This window comes from Stenella coeruleoalba (genome assembly GCF_951394435.1).
Source record: "Stenella coeruleoalba genome assembly, chromosome: 2".
NCBI classification, from domain to species: Eukaryota; Metazoa; Chordata; class Mammalia; order Artiodactyla; family Delphinidae; genus Stenella; species Stenella coeruleoalba.
This window is the reverse complement of record NC_137147.1, coordinates 157,333,770-157,350,048: the sequence shown is the minus strand read 5'-3', so window position 1 is coordinate 157,350,048 and position 16,279 is coordinate 157,333,770.

The window sequence follows — 16,279 nt, the reverse complement described above, 5'->3', positions numbered from 1 at the left end:
TTCTGTCCCCGCTCAGCACTGTCCCTGTGCCGAGTGTGCCTCCACCCGTCTCATCCATCTCATCTCACTGCCCCCTGACCATTGAGTCCCTCCAGCCCTGACCCTCTGCTGCCGGCTGTACGTTTTTGCATGGATGTCCCAAGGCTGCCCCACACTCAACTCACTCAAAACCTAGCCTCCCCCTAAAATAAAAAATTTAAAAAAAAACACATTGTAAATCAACTATACCCTAATATAAAGTAAAAAATTGTAAAAAAAAAAAAACCCCAAAAAACCCTAGCCTCCCCCAAACTGTGTACATTCATTCTGCGCCTGCTGTCTGAGCTGTGACACCGCCCTTGATCCCGCCTCCCCGGGTCCCTTCCTTCTACAGGAGGCCCGGCCAGTCTGGTCAGCTCCATCCTTATGGTGACTCCCTGGTTCAGGCTTCACATCCAGACCGCTGCTGCCACAGCCCAAGTTCTCCTCCTGCGCCCCCTCAGATGCATTCCCCGCACAGCCGTCGGGGCTCTGATGTGACCAAGGGCGCTGACCGCCGATGCTGGCTGCCACCTTCACCAGGGTTCCCAGCGCCTCATCCATGACCCACGTCCAGAGACCGTGGCCGGTCCTTCCGAGAGCACAGCTGATCCACGTGAGAGGTCAGAGCAGAAGCCGGAAGGGATACAAAGAATTGCTGTCATTTGAAAATAGCTGGGACCCAACACACATTACCAAAAAAAGTTATACAAGAAAGTATTTACAAGACAAAAGTAGAAAAGGGATTGCAACATGGAAAAGAAAGCACAAAACTCACACTCAGAAAATGAGAGCTCTGCTGTTGGGGGGCGGGGGGAGCAACACTTTATCCAGCCTGCTGTTCCTAGATCCGCTAGCAGGTGGCGGCACAGAGCAATGTCCCTTTTATTCGCCCAGGCTTTTTTTTTTTAATAGAGCCCATTGTAAAATATAAAAAAGTAAAGGAGAAAACAAAACCGATCATTCCGCTGCCCTGAAATGACCACCCTTACTTCTTCCTAGTCTTTGTAAATGTACATAGTTGAGATGATGCTGTATGTGCGGTTTACCCCAACTTTACATCTCAAGCACATCCTAATACTCTTCAGAATTCTGTGACCTTTTACTTTAATGGCTGTCTAATGCCCCATCGTATGACTGTCCACACTTATTCCTTTATGTTGTCATTTTGGGGTTATTTTATCTCGTTAAGATGAGATGTAGATGGGATAACCAGTGAAGCTTTGTCAAATTCGACTGAAAGCAGGTTTAGGGAGCGGGTCCTTCGGGAGGTGGGGGAGGGGGACCGGAAGTCCGTGGAGGCCAAGCTCCAGGCGCACAGGAGAGCGGAGGGAGGGTAAGGAGACAGCTTCAGGTGGACCCACGCAAACACCTCAACTGACATCGGTATTTAGAGGGAGTGGGGTTGGTGGAACACGTGTGTTACATTTTCTACCATCGCGAATAACAATGTGAACTTACATTTGACGGTCTGTAGACTTGTTAAAATTGCTTTCATAAGCCGGCAAGGGTGTGGAGGGTTCAAGACCCAATTTGAAAGAGGGATGTGATGTTTCTCGAGAAAAACGAGGTAGAAGTGGGGCCTGGCCTTTGACCTGAGCCGTGACAGTAGGATTTGCTTGGCCTGCATGAGGAAGGCCTATGGGAAAGCATTTGTAACATCCCCCAGAAAGGTGATTGACTTTGTAACATGGACAGGCCAAGGGCTTCCTGAGAAGAGCGCTGGGGAATATCTACACTCATCAGCCACCCAGGCGCTGCCACGGGGCCTTTTCTGGCCTGAGAACGTCAACCTCAGGGTGGACGCAGGCATTTCAGCCAGCCTCGTGGTGTGAGCTAAACCTCTTTTTCCTTCTTCCCCGTCTCTGGAAGACTCAGAGCATACTTAAGGGTGGGTGGCATCCTGGGAGGCACATGAAACAAGATGAAAAACACCGCAGAGCGGTGATTACCTCTTGTTCAGGGTTCACTGCTCCAGGCGTTCCTCGCCCGGTTACCAGGATGGCCTGAGGACCAGTGGTACTGCTGGCAGGATCAGGGCGCCTCTCCAGGCTCTGCAGTTAGCAGAATCCAACTCACATCCAGAAGTGTGGCTGGAAGGGAGCCCAGGAAACGTGGTTTATAATCTTCCTGGTACTGCAGCGTAGGAAATCCCATAAAGAGGAGGTGGCGTTCGAGTCCACACACCCACCATACTCGGTGTTGCTGGAATACCTTAGCAAATCTACCACCTGGGACCAGCACAGCCCCAGGGGCTAGTCACTAATACCTATAAAATAATCCCCCCAAAGGAGAATCATTTCAGTGTTCTTGGGACTTCAAAAGTAGCCAAAGAATTCAAGTGACAGCTTATGGCAGAAAGTCTTTTTCAGTTATTGAAATTAGGGCATAACTAAGAACATTCAGAATACCACACACACAGTTTAGGTGGTCTTGGTATGACTGGTAGGGGTGGGACAGCAGTGACTGCAAAATGAAAGTAGTTAGCATGTACATGCTCTGTTAGGGGAGACTAAGGGGAAACAGGTGTTCAGCCTAGAACATTCCAGTGGATTTCCTATGAAGTCAATGTGTCCTGAGTTTAACTTTGAAACAAATTTAAAAATTGAAATTAATTAATTAATTAAAATCTACCACCTGGGAAAGTGCCTGATTCCCACACACATCACCAGAGCTGTGCTACCACGTTCTTAATTTCTACTAACTTGATATACCATCTCACTGTTGTAATCCTGCATTTCTTTAATTATGGATCAGATTGAAGATCTTTAGATTGATTTACTGGCCATTTACATTTTTTCAGTTTTTATCAGCATTCGTTTAGCTATGACCTAGTCAACAACAAACTACCACAAAATTCAGTGGCTTAGAAAACAACTGTTGATTTCTCCAGAGGCTTCGGGTCCTCCGGTGGTTTGCTGATCCTACCTGAGCCGGGCGGGTGGCGTCCTGTCGCTTGAGCCAGCCGTGCAGGATGGAGTCGGCTCTGCTTTGTGTGGGTCCCTTCCTCAGTCAGGCTGGCCCGGGCTTGCTCTCCTGACAGCGGCAGAGATTGGACAGAGGAAAAAGAGACTCCAGTGCCCTTCTGTCTCTGCCCTGTGTGTGCAGACACTCCCATCCCATCAGCCAAAGCAAGTCCTCCTGCCAAGCAGAGCATGCGCCAGAGGGCACCACCCAGAGCCTGGATACTGGGAGGCCATTGACTGAGACCACTGGTGAAATCAACGTCTTGCATTATATTTGACTGTTGTTTTGTTTGTCTTGATTTGTGAGAGCCTTTTTTATATTGAGTGAATTAGCTCTACACAAAATTCACGTGGTAACTAAAATTTTTGGTGTGCATTTATAAGTGAAGAAAAAACAGACTACAGCATTGCAGAGATAATTTCCTATATATCTCCTTTTTTAGAAAACCTCTTTTGAATAGATATGGTCGTACATAGAGGCTAACTAAAATTCTTGGAGGGGAAAGACACCGCCTGGATGCAGTGGGGTATGTCTGTTTGGATTAGTCTCTGATAACTTCAGAGCACCTCTCAGATTCTAGAGCATTCACCCGTGCCAGACTACAGCATGCGTGGACTTTATTTTTCCCCGTTTTGCTGAAAATCCACAATCAACTAAGATTCAGATGAACATAAAAGACCTAGGAACGAAGTCCAGCTTGCAGGTTACCCTGTCCCTTGGTCCACAGCTCTGGTCTCGCTCTCTCCCCATTCTTCCAGTTGACGCGGGCTTAACTAGCTCAATTTAATCATTTAACATTAGACTGAAACAAAAATCGCTTAGTAAGAAAGGTCCGCAAGTAAAGAAAAACACATACTCCAAAAGCAAAGAAGAATGGGCCTCCATGAGTGTGGATCCCATATTTTCTCAAAAACACCTTCCTGACCTTATATGCATGTATGTGGGGAGGGAAGATCAATAAAACATTTACACACATAACTTTTCCTTCTCGGAGCTTCCATCCACTCTATTCACACCTCCTTTGTTGCCTGCATTAGTTACAATATAAATTCTCCCATTAGCAAATACCCAAAATAACAGAGGCATAAACACAAGTGTATTTCTCTCCCAGGTAAAAGCCTGGGCAAAGCCAACCTAGGGTGGGTTAGGACAGTTGGGGACAGACAGACTCCCGATGTCAGTGGTCCAGGCCCTAAGACTGCTCACCAGCCTGTAAAGGGAGTTGCACCCCCGTTTTAGGAAGGCAGGTGTAGGGACTTCCCTGGTGGTGCAGTGGTTAAGAATCCGCCTGCCAATGCAGGGGACACGGGTTCGAGCCCTGGTCCGGGAAGATCCCACAGGCCGCGGAGCAACTAAGCCCGTGTGCCACAACTACTGAGCCTGCGCTCTAGAGCCCACGAGCCACAATGACTCAAGCCCGCACGCCTAGAGCCCGTGCTCCGCAACAAGAGAAGCCACCACAATGAGAAGCCCGCGCACTGCAACGAAGAGTGGCCCCTGCTCACTGCAACTAGAGAAAGCCCACGTGCAGCAATGAAGACCCAACACAGCCAAAAATAAATAAATAAAAATAAATAAATGTTTTAAGAAACCTTTAAAATTTTTTTAAATTTTTTTAAAAAATTAAAAACGAAGGCAGGTGTATCATTTCCATTCCTATCCCGCTGGCCACAGCTTAGCCATGATAGCTGGCAGAGAATCAAAGTTGGGGGCCAGATGGGGTCTCTGCCACATGCCATTTTCAGAGCTGCCTTGATGAGGGCTGTTTGTGTGCCTTCCGTGTTCATTGTGAGGATTCAGTGGGGTCGTGCTTGAGGTGACCGGCACATGGTAAGCACATGCATGTCACCTGTGGGCATCTTCCCCGGTAACAGCAGCAGGATAAAGAGTCAGGGCTGACGCCCTATGGAGGCATCATTTGTATTTTGTGTCCTGAATTTTCTTTCTCTTTCCTTCCTTGGGGACATCTCCCCACTTGACCCTCAGGTGCCTCCCTTTTCTTTTTTTAATCATTCTTTTTTTAATTAATTAATTTACTTATTTATTTATTTGGTTGTGCCAGGTCTTAGTTGCAGCAAGCGGGCTCCTCAGTTGCGGCTCGCCAGCTCCTTAGTTGCAGCTCATGGGCTCCTTAGTTGTGGCTTGCAGGCTCCTTAGTTGTGGCTTGCAGGCTCCTTAGTTGCGGCATGCGAACTCTTAGTTGCAGCATGCGTGTGGGATCTAGTTCCCTGACCAGGGAGCGTACCCGGGCCCCCTGCATTGGGAGCGTGGAGTCTTAACCACTGAGCCACCAGGGAAGTCCCCCTCCATTTTCTTTACTGAAAAGAAAATTTCATCTCAAAATCTTTATCCATGCTAAGATGTTAATAAATGAATGAAAAACTCAAATTTTACCAGTCCCTGAGTAATCTGCATTTTACCAGGGATCAAATTATTAAACTGAACGAATGAAGCTCTCGAGCTGAAATGCATGCACCATTCAAAATGTAAAGAGGGATTTTAAAAATGTGTTCTGGGCTTCCCTGGTGGCGCAGTGGTTGAGAGTCCGCCTGCCGATGTGGGGGGCGCGGGTTCGTGCCCCGGTCTGGGAGGATCCCACATGCCGCGAAGCGGCTGGGCCCGTGGGCTGTGGCCGCTGGACCTGCACGTCCGGAGCCTGTGCTCCGAAACGGGAGAGGCCGCTGCAGTGAGAGGCCCGCGTACCACAGGGAAAAAAAAAAAAAAAATGTGTTCCATCTGGGCCTTTCCTCCTATCTTCCTACTTGAGACGTTTTCCATCCCTTTCATGACTACGTCTTGTTAACATTGTCTCCTTTCAGCATCTCAGGTGGGTCAGCTTTTCTCCAGGTCCCCTGCTACCCACCCAAGTTCCAACCAGGATCCTCTTGTTCCAGTGGCTATGGCTGCGCAACATTTTACCCCAGAGTCTAACGGTTCAAAGCAACGTTTCCCGTGCTCATGGAGGCTGTGGGTCAGGGATTCAGACCAGGCATGGCGGGTGGCTCGTCTGGTGTCCATGTGGCCGGTTGGCGGCCACAGGTCTTCACAGGGGCTTCCACTGGAGGCCTCTCCCTATGGGCTGGTGTGAGCTTCTTCACGGAGTGAGACTGGGGTCCCAGGGGTGAGCATGCGGGGTGGGGGGAGGGCAGGGCAGGCAGAACACACACTGCCTTTCCCCACCTGCCTGGGAAAGTCACGCAGCATCACCTCCCCACCTGCCATCCGTCAAGGCCGGCTGGGAAAATCTCACCCAGGAGCCAAGGGAGACAGCCTCCACTTCTTGGGGGGAGTCGACAAGTTCCAGAACAGGTGGGACAGCAAGTGAGCCCCTTTCCACGTTGCCTCCCCCATTTCTCTCTCACCTGAATTCCTATAATGGCCTCTGACTGGTCTCGCTTCTTCCACCTTGGTGCTTCGCTTTGTGTAATTCTCACAAGCAGCCCAAAAAGCTTATAACAGATTATATCGTGCCCCCACTACCCACCTCTAACTCACCAACTTCACTTGGGGTGGAGCTCAGTCCCATGCCACCCACCGCGTAGAAGACCTCTGGGTCCCACTTCCATGTCAAAGGCCTGCCTTCAGTTCCCCAAACTGACCAGATTTTCTTACCCCTCAGTGTCTTCTGGAAATTTCTCTTGACTTGTCGTGTGGGTTCCTCCTGTTCATCCTGGCCCCTGAGCACCACCCCCCAGAGAAGCCGTGCAGGACCCCAGCCTCAGAGCAGCCCTTCTGCAGCACTTTGTCCCATCCCTTCACGCAGCTGTTCATAACTGCCCGGATAATGCCGTGCTTTCCTACGAAACAAAAACCCACGAGATCAGCATCCGCATCTGCTTTGCGGTTGGCATAGTGTGGAATGAATGAATTCCACAGTGAGGAGCTGTGGGAAAAGGACCAGCGTCTGCCCTCACGAGTCTGATGTCTGAGAGAGGAGCAAGGCTTGTTCTGTGACCATGTGACAGGCACAGTGTGCTGGGGGCCAGGAGAGGAGACAGCTTCGCAGAAGACGTGTTATCTGGGCTGGGCCTCGAAGGATGGAAAGAATTTTGATTCGTGGGCTTTCTGAGCGGAGTCCACAACAACGATATGATATCGTGAGTTTGGGGCTGCCAGAGAAGATGCAGTTACATCTGAATTTCAGGTAAACCACGGGTACTGTTTAGTATAAATATGTCCCAGATATTTCGCAGGATATAATTACACTCACAAAGTATTCGCGGTTTCTCTGAAATTCAGGTTTAAGGGGGTGTCCCGGGTTTTCACTTGCCAGGTCTGGTGACCCTAAGTGAAACTCCAGTTCACAGAGCATCCTTGCCTCTGCTGGGCAGTTTCTGCTGAACAGTGGCCCCTTTGTTTCCCGTCTCACAAACCAGGGACAGAGACAGCGTGAAAAGTCATGTGACTCCTCTGTGGGCATCTCAGCCCCTCGAGATGCCATGTTCAGGTGCCCCCGAGCTCACCCATGCCGAGTCAGAGCAGGTGTGTAGGATGAATGCCAGGAACCAGGCTTGGGTGGCAGAGGACTCTCCCTGCCTTTCACTGTCTGGGAGACTGCACCAAGTGACTCAAGGTTCTCATCTGCACAAAGGCCACAACACCCACCCGGCAAAATCGCCAGAGTACAACGCCTGGCACACTGAAGGGGCTGAGCGAAGAGTTGGCACCGTGGCATTGTTATTTTGTTTGTAACCTGTCTTTAAAAGCATCTCCATGTCTTACTGTGTGGTGTCCGTTTCCCTGATAGCAACAGGGAACAGTATTGTCAAAATTTTTCAGATCTTAGAGTTTTAAGTCTAAGAACCCATCCAGGGACTTCCCTGGCAGTCCAGTGGTTAAGACTGCGCCTTCCAGTGCAGGGGGTGTGGGTTTGATCCCTGGTCGGGGAGCTAAAATCCCACATGCCTCGCAGCCAAAAAACCGAAACATAAAAAAAACAGGAGCAATATTGTAACAAATTCAATAAGGACATTAAAAACGGTCCACATCAAAAAAAAAAGCACCCATCCAATCCAGTGGAGGCTCAGCAAAGTTCAATAACTTGTCTGCCCTACAGCCAAGTGTCTGAAAACCCAGCTGGCACCCTGCCCTCTTAGTCACGGGTGTGACGCTCCCCGAACGTCCAGTCACCCAGGCATTTCTCCATGAAGGCATCAGGCTGCATCGCTACCTCTTTCCAATAGTTGGGAGATTTTCTCTCTTTTAAATATCAGTGAGAGGGAACCTCCCTGGTGGCGCAGTTGTTAAGAATCTGCCTGCCAACGCAGGGGACACGGGTTCAATCCCTAGTCCGGGAAGATCCCACATGCCATGGAGCAACAAAGCCCACGTGCCACAGCTACTGAAGACTGCGTACTTAGAGCCCATGCTCTGCAAAAAGAAAAGCCACCACAATGAGAAGCCCGTGCACCGCAACGAAGAGTAGCCCCCGCTCACTGCAACTAGAGAAAGCCTGCGCGCAGCAACGAAGACCCAATGCAGCCCAAAAAATTAATAAATATTAGTGAGAATTGTGCCGAGGCAGGAATTTCAGTTTCGCACTCCATCTGCCGGAACATAATCCAGAAGTTGTCTTTTCTCACTGGCCTCAGCACCGAACTTGTGAGCCTGACTTCTCGGTGGGGTGAATTTCCTGCCGCCTACACACACACACACACACACACACACACACACACACGTCTTACTCATTTTTTTCAGCGTGTAGGATACCCCCCCATGATAATAACCAAACACTTTTACTATGCAGGTGTCCGAAATAGTAAGTGGATCGAAAGTGGGTTGCTAATGACAGCAGGCAAACAGCCCGACCACATTTCCCCTGCTTTGCCTTTTGGTTTTCACTTCAGTTTTGTTTTGCCAAGTCAAAGGAGCTCACAGGAGAGGCCGGGCTGCCAGGCCGACAGCAGGGCCTGAGATCGTGTACCTGGGGCTCTTCTATAGTCAGCATCTGCATTGCTTGGGTTAACTGATCTTCACCATATTTTTCCAAATGTCAGGGAAGAATGGGACCAGGGAGAGAGGAGCAACTGATTGTGACATGAGTTTCTCAGACGTCCCAGCTTTGTGACTCATTGCAACAGCTCGGCTGGTTTACCGTGGGGACGTTGCCCACCTGCCAGTGTCCAATAATGGAACAGGGGTCCCCAGACCTCAGGGATCAACAATAATCTTCCCTTTTCTCTTAATCCGAAGATGGGGTGGTACACTCTGTAGGCAAGTAACATCCTTCAAAACGATTAACCCACGAGGAAGTGGGGGGAAGGGCCAGGGACAGGGAAGGACCAAAAAAAAACAACAACCCACAAATCATCTCGAACCAGTTCTTCTTTACAAGTGGTTTTCAAGCAACTAACAAGATCCTATTCTCTAGATATTTTCACGGGGCAAATCACAAAACAAATCGTCCCCCTGGCAGATTGGCGAGTAAATACATCCAAGGCTATGTTATAAACGAAATACCCAGTTCTACAGGAAGGCTTGAAAAATACCTCTGAGTAAAATAAGAGGAAGTTATGAGGAGGTTGTGATTTAGAGTGCGTTCAGAGCAAAGATTTGAGAGGGTGCTCCCTGAGAAGCCATCATCACCTTCTGTTCGCTCTGTTTCCCATGAGGGAAGAAGAGGTTTCCTGAAGGAAGTAGCATCTTTGGGTCGACCCACGTGGGAGATGAGGTGTCAGGAGCCACTGACCCAACTCCCAGGCTCAGAATTGTGAGATTCCTGGACCAACCAAAGACTCACAGTTGACTCTTCTTTAAAAAAAAAAAGAGAGAGAGAGAGAGAGATCTCACGTGATGATTGTTGATAAGACCAATTCCTCTAGTTTATCCCCTCTGAGGTGGTCACCATCCTTCCTGACAGCCAAGTCCAGCTAGACAGCACACACAGCTTCCCCTCAGATAAACAGGAAAGAGAGAGAAGAGGGAGAAGGCAGGTTATGGAAGGAAATTATTATTTACGCAGATGAAAATAGCTGGGTGATTCCACATTTTCACTGCGGGAGGAAGGAGTTGCCATTTGATAGAACAGCTGCTCTTCCCATCAGAGAGCCTGGTAACTTGTGAAAAGCTAAATACAGTGCTGGTTTAGAATTGGGTCTGTGCCGGCCTCAGTGTGAGCACGAGTTTTAAGAATTAGATTTTTTTAAATGCAATTACCAAAGACAGAAAAGGTGTAGCTAAAATGGGTGATTTATTCAACAAGGACCTGCTGTATAGCACAGGGAACTCTAAATATTCTGTAATTACCTATATGGGAAAAGAATCTGAAAAAGAATGGATATATGTATATGTATAACTGAATCACTTAGCTGTACACCTGAAACTAACACAACATTGTAAATCAACTATACTCCAATATAAAATAAAAACTAAATTTTAAAAAAGACTAAAAATATAAAATGGGTGATTTAAACTTTTTTATTGCTAACTATACAAAATGAATACATGATCAAGTGCAGGAAAACGTAAAAGGGCAGAAAAGGCTTACGATTTTAAATGTTTATTAAAATAAAAGTGTAAGCATGCAAATAACACAAACAATATAGAACTATGAACACAGAAAGTGAAAGTTCCCTGTTATCCTTTCCAGAACCAACCAGAGGTAACAGCTTAGTGAGCAGTTTTCCAGATTTTTATCTATATGTATGTAATCAAATACATACATTTGCAGGGGAGGGTACTACAAAAACTATGATCATAATTTAATACTTTCTTTGGGGGGTTCACTTTCTTTTTCTCTCATAACTATATCTTGGACATCCTTCCATGCTAGTACTTTATAGGCACACCTTACACTTCTCAACTGCTACATAGGGTTCTATTGAGTGGGTATAATTGCAGGTGCACATTGTAACCCAAATTTTATCTAATAGCATTATAGTCAAACCAAAAGGCAATTTTTTTTTTTTTTTTGAGGTACGCGGGCCTCCCACCGCTGTAGCCTCTCCCGCTGCGGAGCACAGGCTCCTGACGCGCAGGCTCAGCGGCCATGGCTCACGGGACCAGCCGCTCCGCGGCATGTGGGATCTTCCCGGACCGGGGCACGAAGCCGTGTCCCCTGCATCGGCAGGCGGACTCTCAACCACTGTGCCACCAGAGAAGCCCCACCAAAAGGCAATTTTAGGGGATTCAATGTAATCATACTCTCATTACACAAATACAGTGTTTCTACTTTTTCATACTTTTTTCCTGCCCTCGTCCATCTGCACACACGTTCCCATCACTCGTTCATTTAACCGCGAGCCTCTCACGGAACCCCTGCTCTGAGGGCTGCTAGGTGCTGCCAGGTCCTAGGGACCAGGCATGGCTGGTTTTGGGAGGGAACTGACAAAACAAGCAAACGTATCAAGCCCTCCAGTTGCTCTGTAATTTAAAGTTAAATGTAAACAGGCCTTTTGTACAAATGTTACATACCTTCCTGAAAAAGCAAAAGACTCTCATTTCTGAGTCCACCTGCTGATGCAGGGGACACGGGTTCGTGCCCCGGTCCAGGAAGATCCCACATGCCGCGGAGCGGCTGGGCCCGTGAGCCATGGCCGCTGAGCCTGTGCGTCCGAAGCCTGTGCTCCGCAACGGGAGAGGCCACAACAGTGAGAGGCCCGCGTACGGCAAAAAACCAAAAACAAACAAAAATACTCTCATTTCTGTCAGATGCTTTTATCAAAGGCAGAATTCCCTTTCCCTGTCCTGGGTCTGTTTAGTCACAGTGCGTGGGAATCCCGGGGATGGGATGGGAGGGCAGTGCTAGGGTTTGGTGTCTGTTTGTTCGTGACAGCGTTTAGCAAGCTGGTAACTTTACCTCACTGTTCTCACAGTTCCTCTGGGGCCTGACAGGAAGTGGACTGTTTTTTCCTGCGGATCCTCCGGGCCACTGCTACGCTACAAGAAGTGTCAAGTGTAGAAGCTGCAGACACATCACCTATTCAAACATAAAGATAGACTCGGGGACTTGGATTATTATGAGAACAGAGATGCTAAACTCTTAGTAGGTAATAAGCATTTTATTCTTTTGTGAGAAAATATGTCATATTAAGAAATTAAGTTGTTTATTTAGCACACTCAACAATGGATATTTAATACTATTAGTATTTATTAAAATGCTTATGAGGCATTTAAAAATATTGTATATCAGACTTGCTAAAAATTGAAATTCAATATCAGACTAGCTAAAAATTGAAATTCAAAAAATTCAAGTTACTAAGTTTATTATGAGTAAAGAGGAATTGTGGAAAGGGGCACAGTGCCTTCTGGAAACTTTTAAAAACAGCTTTATATAATTCACACGGCATACAACTTACCCAGTTAAAATGTGGTTTTTAGTGTATTTACAGATGCTTACAGCTCTCACCGATTTTAGAACATCTTGAGTCGATTTTAGAACACCCTCATTGCTCAAAAAGAAACCCCATGCCTTTTAGCCATCATGCCCCTCCTCCCCACTCCCACCGCCAGCCCCTGCAACTGCTAATTTACATTCTACCTCTATGGATTTGCCATTTCTGGACATTTCATATCAACGGAATCATACGTCAAGTGGTCTTTTGTGACTGCTTCTTTCATTGGCTCAATGTTCCCAAGGTTCGTCCAGGTTGGAGCATGTATCAGCATTTCATTCCTTTTTATGACCAAATAATATTCCATTGTTTAGATAAACCACACGTTGTTTATCCGTTCATCAGCTGATGGACATTTGGGTTGTTTTTACCTTTTGGCCATTACGATTAATGCTGCTATGAACATGCTTTCATAAGTTTGTGTGGACATGTGTCTTTGTTTCTCTTGGATGTATACCTAAGAGTGCTGGGTCCTATGACAGCTCTGTGTGTAAGTAGGTCCAGTGTATAAGTTCACTTGTTTGAGGAGCTGTCAGACTGTGTGACAAAGTGGCTTCTCCGTTTCGAATTCCCCCCAGCAGTGTGTGAGGGTTCCGGTTTCGCCACATCCTCGGTAGCACCTGTTATTGTCTGTCTTTTCAACTCTGGCCATCCTGTCAGATGTGAAGTGGTTTTGATTTGCATTTCCCTGTTGACTAATGACATTAAACATTTTCACATGCTTGTTGGCCATGTGTCCATCTTAGTTGGAGAAATAACTGTTCAAGTCCTTTGCCCGTGTTTTAATTGGCTTGTCTTTTCAGTTGAAGAGTAATTGAGGTGTACAATGTAGTGATTGGATGTTTTTATACATAAAATGATCATCAGTTGGCCTGTCTTTTTATAATGAAATGTAAATAAACCTTCTGGAAACTTTTCTTTCTTCCTCTCTTTCTCCTTTTTCCCACTAAAAGAGCACTGGACAAGATGATTACTTAAATGCGGTCCCTGAGCACAGGATGTCAAGGTCTAGTGGAGGGGATAACACAAAAGGGGTGGGGGTCTGGGGGCTTCCTAGGAGACAGAGCACTTGAAGTGAGTTGAGAAGAGCAACCCAGCTTGCCTGTGGCCTTAGGTGAGTCTTACTCTTGATTCTGTTTCCAGCATATATTTAAATTAAAAGGATGGTGAAGAAAGTGCCTCAGTGCACCTGTGCTCACTCAGAGTCACCTGTTTGTCAATTTAAAGAGCAAATACTGCTATTGAGCCTTTGTGAAATAAACCTGTTAAATAACACGTAGAATAGGCTGTCACATAATTTGGGGATTATAGAAAGACCTCCTCCTCATATAAAATATATGTCCAAATACCTCCCGTCTCTCTGCAAATACACTGCTGCTACCACAGAAATCTCATTTTTACTCTGTTGAGACATTATGTCATTTGGGAGGGATAATTTCTCCAATCACTGGTTTACTAGTAGAGGTCAGTTTATTAACATTAAATTTAGAGCTTGAATCCTATCCTGCCACTAACCAGCTGTTTACCTTGGCCAAATCCCAATCTCTCTGAGTCTGTTTCCTTATCAGTACAGTGGACTTAGCAATACAGTACCTGCTTTCTGTGCTAATGACAAGGGTTAAAAGAACTGGCTAATGATAAGTACTAGCTAGTTCCTGTCCAAAGCAGAACCACAAAGCAGTGGTTTGAATTTGTGTCAGAGACCTTGAAAGAACGGAACAATGGAACAGACGCGTGGAAGGGGATTCTGGAGAAGAGAAGGAGGAGTCTGATGGGTGTCAGAAAGGGGGCCTTAAATGGGGAGGAAATACCCAAAATAAGGGGAAATGGAGGGGGCATGCCAATGCCTTACCTTTTCCCAAGCCGACTGCAGAGTGAAACCTTCAGGGAACATGCATGCATTAACTCCAGAGCCACACCTGCCAACAGGTTCTGTCTGATTCCATCGTCTGATTCCAGGAAGCGGTCCCTAGCCTCCCAAGTCCCCACCCTCCACAGCGCACAGCCCAGACCTGAGTGGACTCCATTGCCCGGGGCCCCTCAGACATGAAATGAGGTGCTCTGTGCCATGGAAAGAAACCTTCCTGCCTTGCAGGGTGGCAATTCACCCCCAGAGGAAAATGTACTTTGTAGCTGCTTCATCCACACAAGGGCCGCTTTGTCCTCCCCAGGATGCTGTGCAGCCGCAGCAACGGGGCAGGGCACGCACGGTCCTTGGAGAACAGCCCTTCCCTCTGTCTCTGAACAAGCAAGCTCTAAACAAGCTCCAGCAAGCACAGCCGGGCTCGGGACCCTGCAGTGAAGGCCCATCTCCCTGGTGAGAAGAACCAGCCTCCTTGTAAATCAGAAGAAAACGGAACCGTGGGTCCCTGCACACAGCTGCGCTTGCCTCCGTTACTCAAAGCGTCTCCCCAGAGGAAGTCCGTGCCCAGAACGGCTCTCCTGACCTCACCATGCACTTAATCACCCCTCCTTCTCCAACCTGACTTCTCATATGCTTTGTATAACTTACGGACAACTTCATGGGCACTTTTGTTTTTCATTGAGTGAAATTCACATCACATAAAACTAAACATTTTAAAGTGAGTGCTTCAATGGCATTTAGTACAATCACAATATTGTGTAACCACCACCTCTATCTAGTTCCAAAACATGTTCATCACCCCAGAATAAGCCCCAGGAAACAGGGGCTTACTCCTCGATCCACCCCCCATCCCCGCCCCCTGAAACCACCAGTCTGTTCCTTGTTTCTGTGGATTTGCTTGTGCTGGATATCTCATACAAATGGAATCATACAACACCTTTGTGTAGCACTGTTTTCACTTAGCACAAAGTTTCACTGCATGTATCAGTGCTTCATTCCTTTTTATGGATGAAGCTTCCGTGGCGTGTATAGACCACAACTTGTTTTACATTCATCCACTGATGGACATCTGGGTTTCCTTTTGGCTCTTGTGAATTGTACTGGTGTGAACACTGGCGTGCAAATATATGTTTGAGTGCCTGCTTACAGTTATATTGGGTGTATACCTAGGAGCAGAGTTGCTGGGTCAGAGGGTAATTCTGTTTAACTTTTTGAAGAACCGCCAAGCTGTTTTCCACAGTGGCTGCACCATTTTACATTCCTACCAGCAGTGTATGAGGGCCCCTGTTTCTCCACACATACTTTGTCTTACTTTTCAACGCAGCAGCCACCCTAATGGGTGTGGACTGGTACCTCATGATTTAGATTTGCATCTCCCTCATGACTAGTGACGCTGAGCATCTTTTCATGGGCTTGTTGGCCATGCGTGTACCTCCTTTGGAGGAATGTCTATTCGAGTTCTTTGCTCATTTTTTTTTTTTTTTAACTGAGTCTTCTGCCTTTTCGTTTTTCAGTGGAAAGCATTGTTTACACATCCTGGAGGCATTCGTGTCCCTTTATCGTTGCTCTTTTAACACATTCCAATTTCTTACCGGTTTGCCTCCTCTGCCAGGTGGAGAGCACCTGGACGGCAGGGCCTGTGTCTTCAGAAAAAGTCCTCTAGTCCCTGGGCCTGGAACAGCGCTAATTACTGTGTGCTAACGGGTGGTAGAATGAATAAATACCGGTTGGTAGGTGGTCCTATGATAAAACGTGGTTCATCCTTAGCGTTCATTCTGTTCTCTTCTTCGGAGTCTTGGCACTTCGGGCTGTGCTGCTTAGTGCAGGGTGGAAGGGCAACTCGACACAGAGAATAGTGGTTAAAAGCCATGGTGGGCCTGGTTTTGCCTGAGCAGCATCCCTTCCCTCTCTTTCGGCAACAGAAGCCCTTCTTCCCGTGGGGAGCTGATTCCATGCAGTTCAGGTGGGGCTGCTGCCTACCCAAGGGCAGTCTCAGGCCAGGCCTGGGCAATTGGAGGACCTCACCCCCGCCCCCCAGTTGCCTAATGGGTTTAGTGATGGGCATGTGACCAAAGCTATGTCCCCACAGTCCTCTCCA